Genomic DNA, 12,570 nt, shown 5'->3' on the forward strand with positions numbered 1-12,570 from the left:
ATTTATATATTTCCTATCTCCCCATAAGTAATTAATGAAATCCTTGGCTCTGGGGACCAGTCCTACCCATTTCTCATCATTCCTGTGGTGCCCAGCACGGTGCCTCGCACATGGAATGTGCCCTGGGAATGCTTATTGAACTAAATCGTGGGCATGGGGAACTCTCTGGGACCTGGCACTTTGATGATCATGCAGGAGCATAGTTTCAAAATTTAAAACAGTGACTCCTACAGATCGAGAACAAACACTTGTCAAAAGGTATTTAACTCATTAGGGAAGCAGTAAGATGGTAAGGCTCATTCTCAGAGCATTTAAGAAACTGGATTCATGGGCACTTTTTAATGACAGTCTTGGAACGAGATTGCTAGGTTGGAATGAATAAAATCATAACCTTTAGAGTTAGTTCTGGATAAAATCCACAGGTTAACATGTAATTTCCTAGTGTCGGTGTTCTGGTCAAATAGTAGGTGAGAGAGTCAAATACATGCACACCCCAGATAATTCAATAATGCTTGGACAGGCCTCTAAATAATGCTCCTCTATGAAAAGGACATGCTCCCTCCATCCTCTTTACCTTATTTCCAATTTGTAATTTTTATTTAAAAAGTGTAATAAGGGGTCCCTGGATGGCTCCGTTGGTTAAGCATCCAACTTGATTTCAGCTCAAAGTTGTGAGATCAAGTCCCACATCAGGCTCCGTGCTGAGCATGGAGTCTCCTTGAGATCCCTCGCCCCCCACTTCACCTTCATTCACACACACACTCTCTCTCAAATAAAGAAGTAAATCTTTTTTAAAAGGTGTAATAAAAAAGACTCTGGCTTCTTCTCAACACATTCAGTTGACATTTTTCAACACTTTATATCTGGTAATCTCTCACATAGCAGCAACATCATGGCTAGTATTTATTGAGTAGTTACTATATCTTAGGTACCATCATGACTTTTGTATATAGCTTACCTGCTCTTCACAAAGTAATCCCTATCAGGTAACTCACTCTGAGGAAAACAAGTGTGGTATAATAAAATACAGCAGTCCTGAGGTGCCTGGGTGGCTCAGTTAGTTAAGCATCCGACTCTTGATTTTGGCCCAGGTCATGATCTCAGGGCCATGAGATTGAGCTCTGCATGGAGCTCTGAGCTGGGCATGGAGCCTGCTTGAGATTCTCTCTCTCTCCCTCTCCCTCTGCCTCTCCCCCATTCTCTCTCTCTCTCTTTAAGATTTTGTTTATTCATTCATGAGAGATACACAGAGAGAGGCAGAGACACAGGCAGAGGGAGGAGAAACAGGCTCCATGTAGGGAGCCCGATGTGGGACTCAATCCCGGGACCCCAGGATCATACCCTGAGCCAAAGGCAGACATTCAACTGCTGAGCCACCCGGGTGTCCCCCCAACCTCTGTCTCTTTTTTAAAAGATTTTTAACTTATTTATTCATGAGAGACACATAGAGAGAGGCAGAGACACAGCAGAGGGAGAAGCAGGCTCCTTGCGGGGAGCCTTATGCGGGACTCGATCCCAGGACCCCAGGATCACACCCTGAGCCAAAGGCAGACCCTCAACCACTGAGCCACCCAGGCGCCCCCTTTCTCTTTAAAAAAATTTAAGAAATAAAGTAAAATACATAACTCCCCCCTTATCCACGATTCCTCTTTCCATGGTTTCAGTTACCCGCGGTCACGTGGGTGGTCCAGAAGCAGATGATCCTCTTGTTAGTGTATGGTCAGGTCAGTGGTAGCCTAACGCTAGGTCACAACACTTACGTCATTCCCCTCATTTCATCTCATTACTTAGGCATTTATCATCTCACGTCATCACAAGAAGAAGGGTGAGTACAGGACTGAGATATTCATTGAGAGGCCATATTCACATAACTTTTGTTACACTGTATTGTAATTGTTCTATTTTATTATTAGCTACTGTTGCGAATCTCTTACTGTGCCTAATTTATAAGTGAAACTTTCTCATATATATATATATATGAAAAAACATAGTGTATACATAGAGTTTGGTACTATCTGTGGTTTCAGTCATCTACCTGGGGGGTCTTGGAAGTATCCCCTCAGATAAGAGGGAACTATTATCTTTCTATTTGGTCTTTGTTCCTGGTTTCTGGCACAAAGCTCCTAAAACCTTTGGTGGAATTTCTCCGAGGGAAAGGAGAGTCTTTCCTTATTCATAATGACCCGCTCAGGCACAAACACCAGAGTCTATGCCAATGAGGGGGTCATAGTGGGACCCCTAGAAAGCTTCTTGTAGGGGATGGTCACCAGAAAGACCAACCATATGATTAGAAGCTGGGAGCTTTCAGACACACACACACACACACACACACACACAACACACACACACACACACACCTCCTTCAGAAGAGAGGAAGGGAATGCAGGTTGAGTTATAAAAACATTTGAATGATGTGATTCAAGGAGTTTCTGGGTTGGTGGACACACATGAGCTGGGAAGGGCAGTGTGCCCAGAAAGGAAATGGAAGCTCTTGCATCACCCCACCATCCCTATCTTGTGCCCTACACATCTCTTCCATTTGGCTATTCCTGATTGTATCCTTCATAATAAACCAGTCCACACAAGCAAAATGCTTCCCTAGATTCTGTGAGTCGATCTAGCAAATTCTCCAATCTGGGGGGACTGGTCATGAGAACCCTGAATTTGTAGTTGGCTGGACAGTAGCGTAGGTACCTGGGGACCTGTGATGGGCATCTGAAGTGAGGGCAGTGTTGTGGAAACGAGTCCTTTATTTTGTGGGATCCAACCTTGACTCCAGGTAGATAGTGTCAAAATTGAATTAAATTGTTGGGTATTCCATTAGGGTCAGAGAATCAGAGAATTGGTATGGAAAAATGACACATATTTGATCAATAACATCACACTAAACAAAAGAGTTACAGAGAAGGTAAACAAGTTGCCCAAGATCACACAGCTGGTGAGCTGCTCAGCTGGGACACAGCTCTAACACAAATACAGTTCTTGACCTTCGATCCTTCCATAGGCTTCCTCTATCTGTAGTGACTACCTCACCTCCCCCAGAAGAGGCAATATTCACATGCCCCTTGCAGGAAAGAAGGCTCACTGGGGTGAGGTCAGTGTTTCCTGAACATTGGTCATGTGCCTGACACCATGGCAATGACCTCCAGGTCTCATGCCTGCTCCACTATTACTCAATATTTTTCTTTCCATACGAAAACATTTTGATATAAAACTTTTGACAGCATCGTAGATGGCGAACCAATATTTTTCCTTAAAAGATGTGAAAACGAATTCTCAATGAATGTTTCCCCGGCTACCACCTAACATCACCCCAGACTGCAGCCCACGTTGGGAAAAACTGGACCAACTGAATCACCTGAGGTCACATAGCCGAGATCTCAACCCCGGTCCTGTCCTCCAGTCCAAAGCTGGTTCGGCCACAATGCAGAACCGCTGACCGCGCCGTGTGTCTTGTTAACTGTGCCAGCGTAGCAAGGGGAGAGGACCTCTTGAAGTTTCTCAAGAAGGCTCAATGTGACCAAAGGGAGAACCAGACAGAGTCACAGCAGACAACAGATGGCCAGAGGGCTGACTCTTCCAGGCAGTTAATGATGCTCTGGGCAAGTCTCCCTGAATTTAATCCCAGCCGATGACAGACTGCGATGCATCTACTCTAAATTGTTCTAGCAGCAGGTGCAATTTTCCCCCAGAACCTGAAAGGCCAGTCCTGGCGGGTCTAAGGGGCAGCCCGAACTCCTGAAGACCTGGAACAGCACTGGATAGTCATCATCCCCCCTTGTGGTGTGGGGCAGGAAGGTGCAAGATTCCCTTTTAATGACCTGGTACAGCTCACCAAACTCCCATCTGAAGAAACCTCATGTGAAGACAAAATGGTAGTTTTTTTCAGGCATTTCCTGAAGTGTTGCTTTCAAAGTGAAATTTGCATCTCATTTTATAAACGGACAATTTTTGTCTTGAGCCAAGTGCTCATTCTGTAACTTCCTCTTGGAATCACAGGCAGGCTTCGGTGAGCATTCCCATGACTAAGACATAGGAGGTGCTTACAGGGGCTGCGCTCTATGCTAAGTTCTTTTCATGCATTCATTCATTTATTCCTCACTCCAGTGCTATGAGGTGTGAACTTTAATTGCACCAGTTTTACAGGATTTGAGGCTTTGAGTGTGTGCAGTTCGTCAGTGGTAAGGCCGAGAGCAAATGTCTGCACCATCCAGCTCCAGGATCCACCTTTATCATATTACATTCTGATCCCCAAATCCCTCTGCGGTTCAGTGCAGAAGCTCAGAAATTCCCTATCTCTCAACCCTCAGCTGGCTCACTTGAGCTCTTTTAAAAAATTAAAACAAACAAGGGAGACTGTGTATTGGGTTTTTAGAAGTCAAAAACAGGTGGGCAACGGAGCAAAATGAAAGCAATCGTTGCTGAATGATTTTAAATTCGGCTTTCGGTGACAAGCTTTTAGAAAGCTAATTGTTGTGATTTTCTTGGTAAATACAGAACCAGGTTCAATTAAAGTCTTAATCAATGTATTTTGATAACGGACACGATGATGAAGACAACAGATGGCACTGGGATTTTCATATGCCATGGGAGACCACAAACATACATTTCATTCTGATTCCAATCACGATTTGAAGCAACTCGAAAGAGAGGTACCTATTGGCATGCCAGGAGCCATGCTAATGTTGGACAGATTTTATACTTTCAGGCTGAGACCAATTTTCATCAAGAAAAAAATTATAAAGAGAAAGTAAGAAGATGAGTCATCTGTAAGCAACCAGCTTCTACTTCACCCAGGGAAGAGGTGAAGGGACGTCTGTGCGGTGGGAGGTGGAGGTGGGCACAATCACCCCCAACTGCTTTTAAAACTTGCAATGGCTGCACTACAAACCTGGGGTCAATTAAATCAGACTCTAGCACAAGACCCAGGCATCAGCATTTTCTCTAAAGCTCTCCATGTGATTCCCATGTGATTTACTGCCTCCAGCCTCTGGCTGCTTTTTCTGTAAAGGCTCTGGATGCGTATGGGTCAGGGCTCCATCAGAGAAGCAGAGCCACCATGAATCATGGGGTAAGGGATGTATGGTAGGAATTAGGCCTTTCATAATCGTGGGAGGAGCTGGGGATGCAAAGGTCTGGGAGGGGCTGTGGAAGACCAGAGGAGTCACCAGCCAGCCCATCTGAGAAGTCAGGCACATCTAGCTGGTGAGGTGGGGCCGTAGAGGGAAAGCAGGTGGAGGGATCTTTGGGAGGCTGTTGTCTTGCCTGCCAGGTGTCTAGAAGACGGAGGACAGCTGTTGGTCAGCAGGGCTGGCAGTTGGGATGTCAGCTGGATGATAAGTTAGGGAGAGTGAGGGTGCGCTGGAACCTCCATGGCCTCCTCTCTCTGATTACCTCCTCATCTAAATCTGGTGGCCCTCAGCGAGTAAACACTGCACTTCCCGTCTGTCTCTCAGATCTCCCACCTTTCATCTGGAACCAGACAAGGAAAGGGATTCTGAGAAATGGAGTTCTCAGCAGAGCTTCGGTTTCAACAGAACCTCCCAGCATGGGCTTAGAAGGAATAGAAATTCCCTCAAGCTCACTTGATGAAAGATAGTTTAGTAAAGGTGTAAAAAATGGGGAGAAATATTAGTACCTCAACAGCTGGTATCTAGATGATTCTTGGGGAAGAAAGAGTTTTTGCTCAATTATAACCTGACGAACAGATGGAGTAGGGTTCCCGAGAGCCCTAGCATCTCTTGTGCCATGGTTTCTTGGAAGCAGGTGAAATTGCTCTGCATGAAACAGGGAGCAGGGTGCACCTGGGTGGCTGGGTCAGGTGAGCATCCAACTCTTGGTTTCGGCTCAGGTCATGATCTCAGGGTCCTGGGATTAAGGCCCATATCAGGCTCCAAGCTCAGCATGGAATTAGCTTGAGATTCTCTCTCTCTCTCGGTCTCCCTCTGCCCCTCCCCCTGCTCTTTCTCAAATAAATAAACCTTAAAAAAAAAAAAGACGAAGACAGGGAAGGGAGGTTGTCTTCCTTAGAACTGAGAGGTTTGAGCTAGGAGATAGCAAGCAAGGTGGTTGAGCCTGGGCCCTGTGAGGTAAAAAAAAAAAAGAAAAGAAAAAGAAAAAGGAACCGCTCAGTACAGGATAGCTAAAAGGACCTCATTAGCCAGGAATGCCAACTGTGGGTTTTTTCATTGCTGTGAAGAGCTCAGTGCAAGCCCTTTCTGGATGTCTAGTTCGACAACTCCTCGGATGACCTATGGGAGTAGCATAGGGCTTTGTTACATTCTGTCGTTATGGAAACTGGTGAAGCAACCAAGTTTCCTACCCACGTGGATGGGGTTCCAGGATGCAGGAAACCAAGCCTGGGAGCAGAGAAGAGCTGAGCAGGGAAACCCTGAAATTCAGTAACATCACAGCAGCAGGCTTTGGGTTTCTCCAGACTGCAGAAACCCGGGTGTCAGACATTTCTCCAAGGGTCTGGACAGTGGACACCCAGGGGGGAAGAAGATGTGACATCTTATGGAAAGGCCCAGTTCAGCTGAGCTGCTTGGAGACTGGCATTGGAATGTAATGTCATTCTCTGCTTCCGGGGACAAGAATCTTTCTCATTTGCTATGCTGGGGGCAGCTGTGCTGTCCTCCTTCCCGAAGATAGGCCTTCTGTGCTCATCCAGTGTCTTTGGTTTGCAAATCCATCACCGAACTGGCCCAGTCTCTGTGTATCTCAGGAGAGAGACTCTGATCTGCCCAGACTGAGCTCATCTGGACCAGTCAGCTCTGGCCAGGGGGAGGGGAGTAAGGAGAGACAGGAACCAGCCCTACACCTGGAACTGGTTCTCTAAGGAGAGGGGATAGGCTGGAAGTCAAGGATTGGCACTGGGTGAGCACCGCAGAGCCAGGCGCCAGGGCCAGGCTGCTGCATCTAGAATCCCAATCCTGCTAGTTCTTAGATGGGTGATCTTGGGCAAGTCTCTTCACTTCCATGAAACACAATCTCCTCCCCTGTTAAATGTGGCTCACAATAGTAGTTGCCTCGTCAGGTTGCTATGGAGATGAAAGCAGGCGATCCACATAAGAAGTTCAGCATCGTGCGTGGCACCGTGGGGGTGCTCAGGAGATGTCAGGGAAATCAATAAACGTGACAGCCTTAAGAGTTGAGCATAGCACCCTGGCACCCACTGGCCCACCCCATCGCCCATCTGAAGCTTCCGCACATCCCCCAGGAGTCACGCAGCTTTTATGTCCTCCCTCGGGCTGCACTGGGGCAGAGCTCCCATCTACACTGTTCATTCCCACGTTCCCAGGACATGACACACGGTAATTATACGGTAGATGCCGGCTGCATGAAGGAAGGAATAAATAAACTCTTGATAATCCCCAGGTGTGGAAACTCATTACCTCCCAAGGCTCCAACTTTTTATAGCTCCGAGTGTTTCGAGAGGCCTCTCTTGGGCTGAGATGGTAAGCTGATTCACTGGCGGCGTCTATGTTTGGTCCCGGTTGCATGTAGGAGAAACAGACTCCGCCTTCCATGGGCCAATCCTTCAGCTGTCTCGAGACCTATCAGGTGCCCCGAGCCTTCTCCTCTCCAATCCATACATCCTCGCCGTGGAGATCTTCGTGCCGCCTTCCAATCCCCCCTTCTTCTATGCCCCCTTTTCAAGCTAAATAACTATTACTAAAAATCCAGAGCGTGGGCCCCACGTCTGCTCTTAAGGATGCACCTGTTCGTTTCCAAACTCGATTTCTTCCAGAAGGAAAGAAAAGTAACATTTACTGAGCACTTACATTGTGGCAGGCACGAGGCTGGGCACTCCATCTGTAAGTGACTACTTTTACTCCCCGTAAGCCCCCTGCGTGATGTCAGAGCCTTTCCCGTTTGGCAGATGAGACAGCTGGAGGCCCAGAGAGGTTAAGGTGTTTGCCCAAGACTGCACAGCTTGTAAGTGGCAGGGCTAGCGTTCAAACGTAGGGATAATCTCACCTGGAGCAAGTAGAGGTCTCTCTCTTTATCAGAAGGCAACGCTGTCAAAGGCGAGGACACCCAGAAGTGAAAACAGAGGCTGCCTTCCCACCGGCAGAAGCCAGCCCGGAGTGTCTTGGATTGACTGAATCTAACCCAAACCCCCTGAGGAGTTTAGGGGACCAAGGACAGAATGACCCAGAGTGGGTCAAAATTCCAGATGGAAATTCAGATCAGATCCCCTATCTGATCATTCAGTGAATGGCAGCCAATTAAATGAAGTGAAAGATGTAAATCAGGATATTTACATTTCCGGGGGAGGGGGGGCAGCTAAGCTTAAGGACCCGGAACCCCCAGGCACACCTGCTAAGCCCTTTGTACTTTCCGTCCTTCCCTCTCTCCGTGAGCCTCCCACCCCGGGAAATCTCAAGGGAGGGCTGGCTCTCATTTGAAGAGAAACGTGGAACTGAGGCGGCCCTGTCCAGCATCCTCTGATTCTGAGCGCAGAGGAAAAGCGGAGCCCTCGGTTGAGACCAGCCAGTGACAGGGACAAGCACTTCTCAACCTCTGCTGCCACTCAAATCAGCGTTGTTCCAGAAACAAGCAAAGAGAGCGCAAAAACCCTTGTCGGGCCTCTCTATTTGCATTACTGAGGCTCGCTCCCCACCCCCCCACCCCCGCCCTGTCTCATAAGATGCTGTTTCTTTGGGAGATTTCAAAAAATAATGAGAACTTAGCATAAGATAAAGCAATGAGGGTTCTTTCTCCCCATGGAGTTGTGCCTTCTCCTCTGCTCAGCCTGGCGATGGCCCTATCTGTCACTGTCACTGCCACGCTGGGACCCCAGCTCAACCTTGAGCCCTTATGTGCATTGCAATTGTCTCTCCTACTGTGGTCAGCTGAACAATGTCCCTCAAAGATATGCGTGTCCTAATCCCTGGGATCTGGGATTATGTTAACCTGTGTGGCAAAAGCGGTTTTGGGGGTGTGATCACATCAGGGCTCTTGAGACGGAGAGATCTTCCTGGGGTTATTTAGGTGGGTTCAAAATGTAATCACAGGGCAGCCCCAGTGGCCCAGCGGTTTGGTGCCGCCTTCGGCCTGGGGTGGGATCCTGGAGACCCGGGGTCAAGTCCCACATCGGGCTCCCTGCATGGGGCCTGCTTCTCTCTCTGCCTGTGTCTCTGCCTCTCTGTCTCTCTGTCTGTCATGAATAAATAAATAAAATCTTTAAAACAAACAAAATGTAATCACAAGTATCCTTATAAGAGGGAGACAGAGCGAGACTGGACGCAGAAGAGGAAAGGAGACAGGAGACGTCAGCAGAGAGGGATTTCAAGATTCCATTCTTCTGGCTTTGACAGGGGAGGAGGGGACCACCAGCCAAGGACTGCAAGAAACGCAGCTCTAGAAACTGGAAAACACAAGGAAAAAGATCGTCCAGAAGGAGCCTCCAGAAGGAGCATGATCCTGCTGATGCTTGACTTGAGCCCAGTGAAACTGATTTCAGACCGCTGGCCTCCAGAACTGTTAGAGCATAAGTGTGTGTTATTTTAAGGCACCAGCTCTGGGCACCTGGGTGGCTCCATGGGTTAAGCATCTGCCTTTGGCTCGGGTCATGATCCCAGGGTCCTGGGATCAAGCCCCACGTGGGGCTCCCTGCTCGGTGGTGGCTCCCTGGTTCTCCCTCTGCCTCTCTCCCTGCTTGTGCACCTTCCCTCTCTCTGCCGAATAAATGAATAAGATCTTTAAAAAAAAAGACAAAAAACACCGACTCTGTGGTAGATTGTTACAGCAGCCACGAGAAACTCATGCACATAGCAAAGCATCTACACTGCAAGCTACTGCATCACACTGTCATTCTGCAGGAAGGCTACGAACTGGATCCAGATAACCCTTCAGAGGGCCAGGAAGCTCTCCCTGCCTGGACTTGCCAGCCCCAGGGGAGCCCTTGCAACGGGTCGGGTGTGGGGACAAGTGGGAAGATGAATACTCTTGCTCATCTGTATGGTAGATATTCACTGTGCACCTGCTCTGAGTTTGGGCACGCGTTGGGTGCCGCCAATACTGCTAGGGGTGCAAACAGCTCAGCCTCTGCTTCCATCAAGGCCAGTGTCAGGTTGGAGAAGGATACTGAACACATACTCACACCAATGCATGTATTTATAAATGGAGGGAATCTAAGGAAAGGATCGCGGTTATGGGGATCAGACTGGACACAGTCTGGGAAATGCTGGGAAGGCTTCCCCTCAGATGCAAACCTGGATCTAAGCCCTGGAGGGAGAGAGAGAGATAACCAGGCAAAGAGGGTGGCAGGAGAAGGAGTCCAGGCAGAGGAAACAGCATTGGAAATGGCCCCGTGGCAGGACAGGGCCTGGAGTATATGTGGGGGAACTGAAGGGTGCCCATGGGATGCCGATCAGTGGTGGCGGCTGAGGGTGGAGGAAAGATGAAGAACAGAGGGCAGAAGAGACAGGAACAGACTCACTGGAACCAGATCCAGGCTTGGTCACAGTAACAAATTATGGAGGGTGTTTAACACTGGGACTGTGGCCTGATTTGCATTTAAGAGGCTTCCTCTGGCTGTTCGACCCTGGCGACCCTGGCGTGGAGGGCAGCAGCAGGGTGGAAAGCTGGGATGCTCTTGAGATCCAAGACTGAGATGGGAATGCACACTTGGGTGACGACTGTGGCGGGGGAGGAAAGTGGACAGTTTTAAAAACTACTTTAGGAGGTAAAATTGACTCAATTTGGGGGTGCATTAACTATGCAAGGTGGCAAATTGGAAGGAATCGAGAATGGTGTCTGACTTTAGATTTTGGTATTTCCGTGAGTAGATGATGGTGCTGGGCCATTTGCAGAGCTACATTTGGTGGGGACAGGGCTGTGGGATGGCATGGGGGTCATGAGTTTGGACTTGGACATACCGGGTTTGATGTACCTGCAACATAGATGTGAAGATCATAAACTTCCTTCCCTTTCCTAGCATTTTTCCTTTAAAAAGGTGCTTGTGGGGGCACCTGGGTGGCTCAGTCAGTTGAGTGTCCGTCTCTTGATTTTGGCTCAGGTCATGATCTCAGGGTCATGAGATTGAGCCCAGCATTGGGCTCTGTACTGGGTTTGGAGCCTGCTTAAGGTTCTCTCTCTCCTTCTCCCTCTGTCCTTCCCCTCTCCCATTGACACTCATGCACTCTCTCCCTCTCTAAAAAAAAAAAAAAAAAAAAAAAAAAGCAAAAGTAAAAGGTGCATGTGTGTCCAAAAAGACAAACACTGTATGATTCCATTTATATAAGGAAATTAGAGTAGTCGAAATCTCAGGGGCAGAAAGCCAACTGTGGTTGCCAGGGGCTGGGGGGCAAATGGTGAGTTGTTGTGTGATGGATAAAGGATTTCAATTTTGCAAGTTGGAAAGTTCTGGAGATGGACAGAGGTAATGGTTGCACAACAGTGTAAATATTCTTAATACCACTGAACTCTACACTCACAAATGATCACAATGGTAAATTTGATGTTTATGTATATTTTGCCACAAAAAAAATTGGGAAAAAATGTGCATGTGTGTGTTTGTGAACTATATACAAAAGTAGGCATAAAATAAATATATGTCTTTTGTGGAGTAATAAATAGTTATGTTCCCATCATCTTGCCTAAGTCATAACCTGTATGGGACCCTTAGAAGCCCCATTGTGCCCTGTTCCTTTGAGTTTCCCTCATTCCCTCAGAGGTAATCACTAGGCTGAGCTTCTTGTAATGCTTTTTCTTTCTATAATTTATATCTTATAAATTTATTTATAATTTTATATAGTATATACATATTATATATATTATATATTATATTATATTATTATATATTAATATTATATATTATATTATATATTATATATTATATTTATAATTTTATATATCTTTATATGAATACCTGCACATTATTTGGTTTTAGACATTTTGATCTTTACATCATCTTGACTGAAAGTCTTATTTTTGAGATGCATCTGGGTTAATGCCTGGAGACCATCCATTTTCACTGCTATATAGTATTCCACGGAGTGACTAGGCCACAACTCATTTGTCCTTTTCTACTGCCTATAAACACTTGAGCTGTTTCCAGTTTTTTGCTCTTACAAACAAGGCTGATAAGAATATCCTGGGATATGCCACCTGGCACTCATGTGTGAGCATTTCTTTAGGGCACTGCTGTGATGATGGAAATGTTCTACAAAAATGTGTATGCCTTCCAGCAGGACAGCCATTAGGCACAATTGATTAAGAAGCTCTTGAAGTGTAGTAGCTACTGAAGGACTGTATTTTTTTCATTTCTTTTTTTAAAGATTTTATTTATTTATTCATGAGAGACACAGAGAAGAGGCAGAGACACAGGCAGAGGGAGAAGCAGGCTCCCTGTGCGGAGCCTGATGTGGGATTTGACCCAGGACCCCAGGATCACAACCTGAGCCCCAAAGGCAGACACTTCGCCACTGAGTCACCCAGGTATCCCTCTATTTTATTTCAATGAATTTGAAGTGAAATGGCTATGTGAAGCTAGTGCCTACCCAGTTGTACAGAGCAGCCCTAGGGTATTACCCAGGAAAGAAGCTGCTGGCTGTAGAATAA

At 46.9% G+C, this 12,570-nt stretch overlaps 1 protein-coding gene and 1 long non-coding RNA gene across 4 annotated transcripts in view; both read right to left on the reverse strand.

Annotated features, from left to right (window-relative positions):
* BMERB1 (bMERB domain containing 1) overlaps positions 1-12,570 on the reverse strand; it is a 130,275-nt gene that overhangs the window by 45,261 nt on the left and 72,444 nt on the right. The window lies entirely within an intron of this gene.
* Positions 4,510-6,476, reverse strand: LOC112640338 (uncharacterized). Its single transcript, XR_003123990.2, has 2 exons — positions 6,153-6,476; positions 4,510-5,472 (listed from the first exon to the last, which is right to left on the reverse strand). It is a non-coding gene; the product is annotated as an uncharacterized LOC112640338 (long non-coding RNA).

The sequence above is a fragment of the Canis lupus genome, chromosome 6 (genome assembly GCF_003254725.2).
Source record: "Canis lupus dingo isolate Sandy chromosome 6, ASM325472v2, whole genome shotgun sequence".
NCBI classification, from domain to species: Eukaryota; Metazoa; Chordata; class Mammalia; order Carnivora; family Canidae; genus Canis; species Canis lupus.